This window comes from Nematolebias whitei, chromosome 13, assembly GCF_014905685.2.
Source record: "Nematolebias whitei isolate Nwh7 chromosome 13, NemWhi1, whole genome shotgun sequence".
NCBI lineage: Eukaryota > Metazoa > Chordata > Actinopteri > Cyprinodontiformes > Rivulidae > Nematolebias > Nematolebias whitei.
Window position 1 is genome coordinate 1,562,162 of NC_056510.1, and position 5,086 is coordinate 1,567,247.

The window sequence follows — 5,086 nt, forward strand, 5'->3', positions numbered from 1 at the left end:
GCTGCTGATTTATTTCATATTGCTGCTGATTTATTTCATGTTGCTGCAGATTTATTTCATGTTGCTGCTGATTTATTTAATGTTGCTGCTGATTTATTTCATATTGCTGCTGATTTATTTTTTTATTTATTTCTTGTTGCTGTGTTCCTTCGTACCTGCTCACAGACTCATGTTCGTGCTGCTGTTCGGCGTATTGTTTTTGTACTATGACATATTTTTAGTTTAGCGTATTTCTTAGTTCATATCTTAGGTCTTATCACTGTTTTTCTTTACAATTTGTACTTTTGTTGGATGTAACTGGGACCCTGTGTGCACACTTTTGTTCCACCTCATGTACCACATGTGATGTGTACGACTAATAAAGAAACTTTGACTTTGACTCTAGCATCTCCATTTTTTCCATTGGAAAAGGGTAAATTGAGATTTGCTTCAAAACTCAAAAAGCTTGAGTTACATAGTTGAATAAAAATCCACACTCTCCATAGCAAACAACAACAACAACAACAACAACAACAACAACAACTCAATCTTTGTTTTTAATTTACGTAATTGTTGGAACAAGGAAGTTTACGAAATGAAGACTCAACACAATCTGCTAGCTTTCTTGTTTCCTTAAATACATAACTTTAATAATAATTGGCATTTATAATGTATATGAATGTTTCCGTTCCTTGCCCTGAGATAACTATATATATATATAAATATATAAATAAATAAATATATACTATATAAATAACTGAATTGAACTGAATTAATTTCCATATTGGCATCAGCAACACCATGATTACTTAGGTGATTTGCAAAGACTCACAATCCACTGTATTCATGAAACATGTTGATTAAAAGATCTACAAAAGACTTGCTGGAGTATTTTGGATAAGGACATGTTGAAGTATCAATACATTTTAAATTAACATAAATACATCATATACGAGTGAGACAGTGAGTTTGAGTTCACCAGATACACCTGAACCAATAAATAATATTGTTTTTTACCTCAAGTTGTTTAGTCCTTGCTTCAAACCGTTCGCCTTTGGCATCACCTACAGACCTTAACAGTGCTGAGCACTAGTAGTACACAAACAAGACACGAACAGCAGCACGAACATGAGTCTGTGTGAGCAGATGAAGACATATGAACAGCATGAAATAAATCAACAGCATGAAACTGATCAGCAGCAACATGAAACTGATCAGCAGCAACATGAAACTGATCAGCAGCAACATGAAACTGATCAGCAGCAACATGAAACTGATCAGCAGCAACATGAAACTGATCAACAGTAACATGAAACTGATCAGCAGCAACATGATATGGTTTTTCACAGTGATGATTCTAGTTAGAGATTCATGAGTCTAACAGCCTCAGGGTAGAAGCTGTTCCTCAGTCTAGTGGTTCTAAACTTAATGCTCCTCAACCTCCTTCCTGAGGGGAGTGGGGCAAAAAGTGTGTGTGCTGGGTGAGTGTGGTCCTTCATGATGCAGGTGGCCCTCTTCCTGCATCTAGAGGTGTAGATGTCTGTGATGGTGGGGAGGCTGACTCCAACATCTTCTGTGCAGCCTTCACCACTCTCTGCAAAGCTTTTCTTTCTGCAGCTGTGCAGCCTCCATGCCACACGTTGATGCTGGAGCACAGGATGCTCTCCACTGCACACCTGTAGAAGGAGGTGAGGACTGAGCTTCCAGACCAGCTCGTCTCAGCCGTCTGAGGAAGTAGAGTCTCTGATGAGCTTTCCTCATCAGGCTGGTGGTGTTGTTGCTCCAGCTGAGGTTGTTGTTCAGGTGCACACCCAAGTACTTGTACTGCTTTGTTTGAGAGTTCTAAACTAAGACTCAAGAACGCCATTGGCTGATTATTACTAAGGTTCCCACCTTTATTTAAATACAGTTCTTTATGTGGATACACTTTCCAAACACATGCCCACTCTGAAAGTTTAATAACAAGACACATGTTGTGTAACGGAGATAAAAATGTACTCTGAATAATTTGTTTACTGTGTTAATATTGTTTGAGAATTTTATCTTATTGATGTCTATGATTTTGAAATTTGTCAAAAGCAGAAATGACGTAATATATTTAATTCTGGTAGCTTCCGCTCCCTCACTTTGCCACCACGCAACGCAAGGGTAAGTAGTGTGAAGCGATGTTGGTGGGAGTTGTTTTCCATTGTCTTTGAAAATGTAGCTATTTAAATTATAAATCTTTTGTTGCTGGTTTTTATCAATTTTACAATGTTATTGTGACTTTGATGTTTCATTTTGACTGCAAAAGGACAAAAACAACCCAGTTTTACAGACATTTTATTTTCCCAATTGTAAACTAGTTTGGTGCCCTTTTCAGTTTTGTCCGCCCTCTTGTGGTTGGTGACTGTAACAGCATACCACTTTTTTATAAAGCTCTTAAAACAGCAGCATGGCCAACCAAAGTGCTGTACAGGAAAGCAAACAAGCAAAGTACGCAGAATAAAAACATAGGTCCAAATGGAAAAAGATAATAGGTAAAATGTTAACACTGTAGAATACAGACAGGATTAAAAACGAATCACACTGTGTCAAAACCCGGGAATGAAAATGTGTTTTTAAGCGAGACTTAAGAACAGTGAGAGAGGGAGCCTGCCTGACACGTAGTGGTAAATCATTCCACAGTCTTGGACCTGCAACAAGGAAGGTCCTGTCACCTCTGAGTTTGAGACGGGTTCCTGGAACCACTAGGAGCATCTGATCTGCTGACCTCAGAGGTCCCTGTGGGACATATGGCTGCAGCAGATCAGCGAGATAAGAGGGGGCAGAACTGTTCAGATATTTAAAAACATACAGACGGATTTTGAACTGAATTCGAACGTGAACCGATATCCGTACGTTGCTTTTGTTGTGCTGAGGCTTTTTGCAACTTCACACTGTGTCCTGTTTGGGACCCAGTGTGAGATATGATTTTTTTTAACCTCTTCTTTCCTCATGTTTCCCTTTTCCTTATCTAACGAAAAGGAAGGCAGTACCTTCCATGACAGCTGCAGCCTCAAGCACCCGTCTACCCATGCCTCATGTTGTTTGGTCATCTTTTTGTTTCTTGGGACAGGCTGTACTGAAATGAAATGTTGTTGTGCTTCTTGTGCATTGACAATAAAAGCGTTTTGATTCTGATATCAAAAATTTTAAATGGCCACAATGTAGCAGTCCAATCAAAGCTTCTCCAGGAACCTTCTAGTTGTTTCTATCACTGACATACTTTATTCTTTCTTTCTATAGAAACTATACGTGAATTAGGCATTATGGTTGTTTATGACCTCTCCAACTCCAGCCAGTGGAGGCTTTCATCCTGGTTCTGCTGAAGGTTTCTTCCTGCTCAGAGAAAGATGTTTCTGGCAACAGTCATCAATGTGCTGCTCTGAAAGGGAGATTGTGACAAAGATGTACTGACTTACTTAAATAACTTTTACTAATCGGCAATTAATCTGAATGTATTTGATCAGTGCACTGAGATGGCTTTTGTTGTGAATTGTTGCTTTATCAATACACAAAATTGCTTAATTGATTTCTATGAATTATCTTCAAAGCTGAATTACGCTGCCTGGCCAAAACAAAGTCACACTCTAATGTTTGGTTGGATCACCTTTAACTTTGATCACATCGTTCATTCTCTGTGTCTTTGTTTCAATAAACTTCTTCAACGTCACAAGATCCGTTTCTTCCAGTGTTGAATTAATGTTTCACCAACATCTTCCATTGATGACGAGACACTGGTCCTGATGGTGCATCACTTCTCCTGCCTCTCTTCTGACCCTGATGCTCCATCACTCTGGAACAGGGTCAGTCTGGACTCATCAGACCACATGACCTTCTTCCATTGCTCCAGAGTCCAATCTGTATGCTGTCCAGTAAACTGAAGCCTTTTTTTCCCAGTAAGCCTCACTGGTTAGTGGTTTTCTTAACACTACCCAGCTGTTCTTGAGTTCCTTCACATTGTGAGTGTTTAAATGTTCTTCCTGTCTCTATGAACCACAGCCCTGAGTGCTGCTGGTGTTTTTCTTCCATTTGATTTCACCAAACGTTTAAATGATCACCGATCACGATCATTCAGGATTTATTTCCAGCCACATTTCTTCCTGGAAGACGATGGGTCCCCACTGTCCTTCCAGTTTTTAATAATGTGTTGGACAGTTCTTCACCCAGTTTTAGTTTCTACAATCTCCTGAGATGTTTCCTCTGCTTGATGCCAATGATTCGACCCTTCTCCAACAGACCGACATCTTTTCCATGACCACCATGAGTCTTTCATCATGTTGTTGAAGAAATGAGAAGCAACTCATTGGAGTTAAAGAACTTGTTGCAGCTGAAACATAATCGTCCGTGCAGTGATGATCCAGCAGGAGGCTCGGACCTGTTTGACGAGTTACATCCAGGTGGAGACTTGTTTTTTGGTCAGGCAGAGTATTTGCTTGTTTTCAGCCCTATAGTTTACTATGTTTGTAGTTTAGGATATTTTTTTTTTGTTGCAGTTCTTATTTCTGCCACTAGCTGCCACCACTATGCGACCAACAAAGAGTGTTCAGAGAGTTGTGGCATGAAACAGATGTTTGCACCTGTGTCCGTCCACTGGAAGTGAGTAACGTAATGTTTGCTCTGTTCTTGTCCTGTACAAGCTCAAAGCTGTATCTGACCAAGTTTTATTAAGTGCAATGATTGTTTGAGGCCTTTTCTGAGTATTTGGAGAAGCTAACTGCTAGCCATTTAGCATTAATTATTTGAGGCCTATAGGCCTGTGTATATGATGCAATTCATGTCTGGCTTATGTTCCAACTGCTGTGCATTATTGTGTGATGTGTACTTTATGTTGATTTAAGTACTGGTAGATGTGATAGTTATTTTATGTACATTTAGCTGTACATTTTCATTACTAATTATCAACCAGCTCTTGTTTGTGTTTATTCCCATGTGGACATTGAAGTTGCCTTGTAATATGAAGAGTTCTCACAGACAAGTACTTATAATTTATAATTAGTTTATTCTCTTGTAGAAAACCACACACACACACACACAACCACACACACACACACACACACACACACACACACACACACACACACAC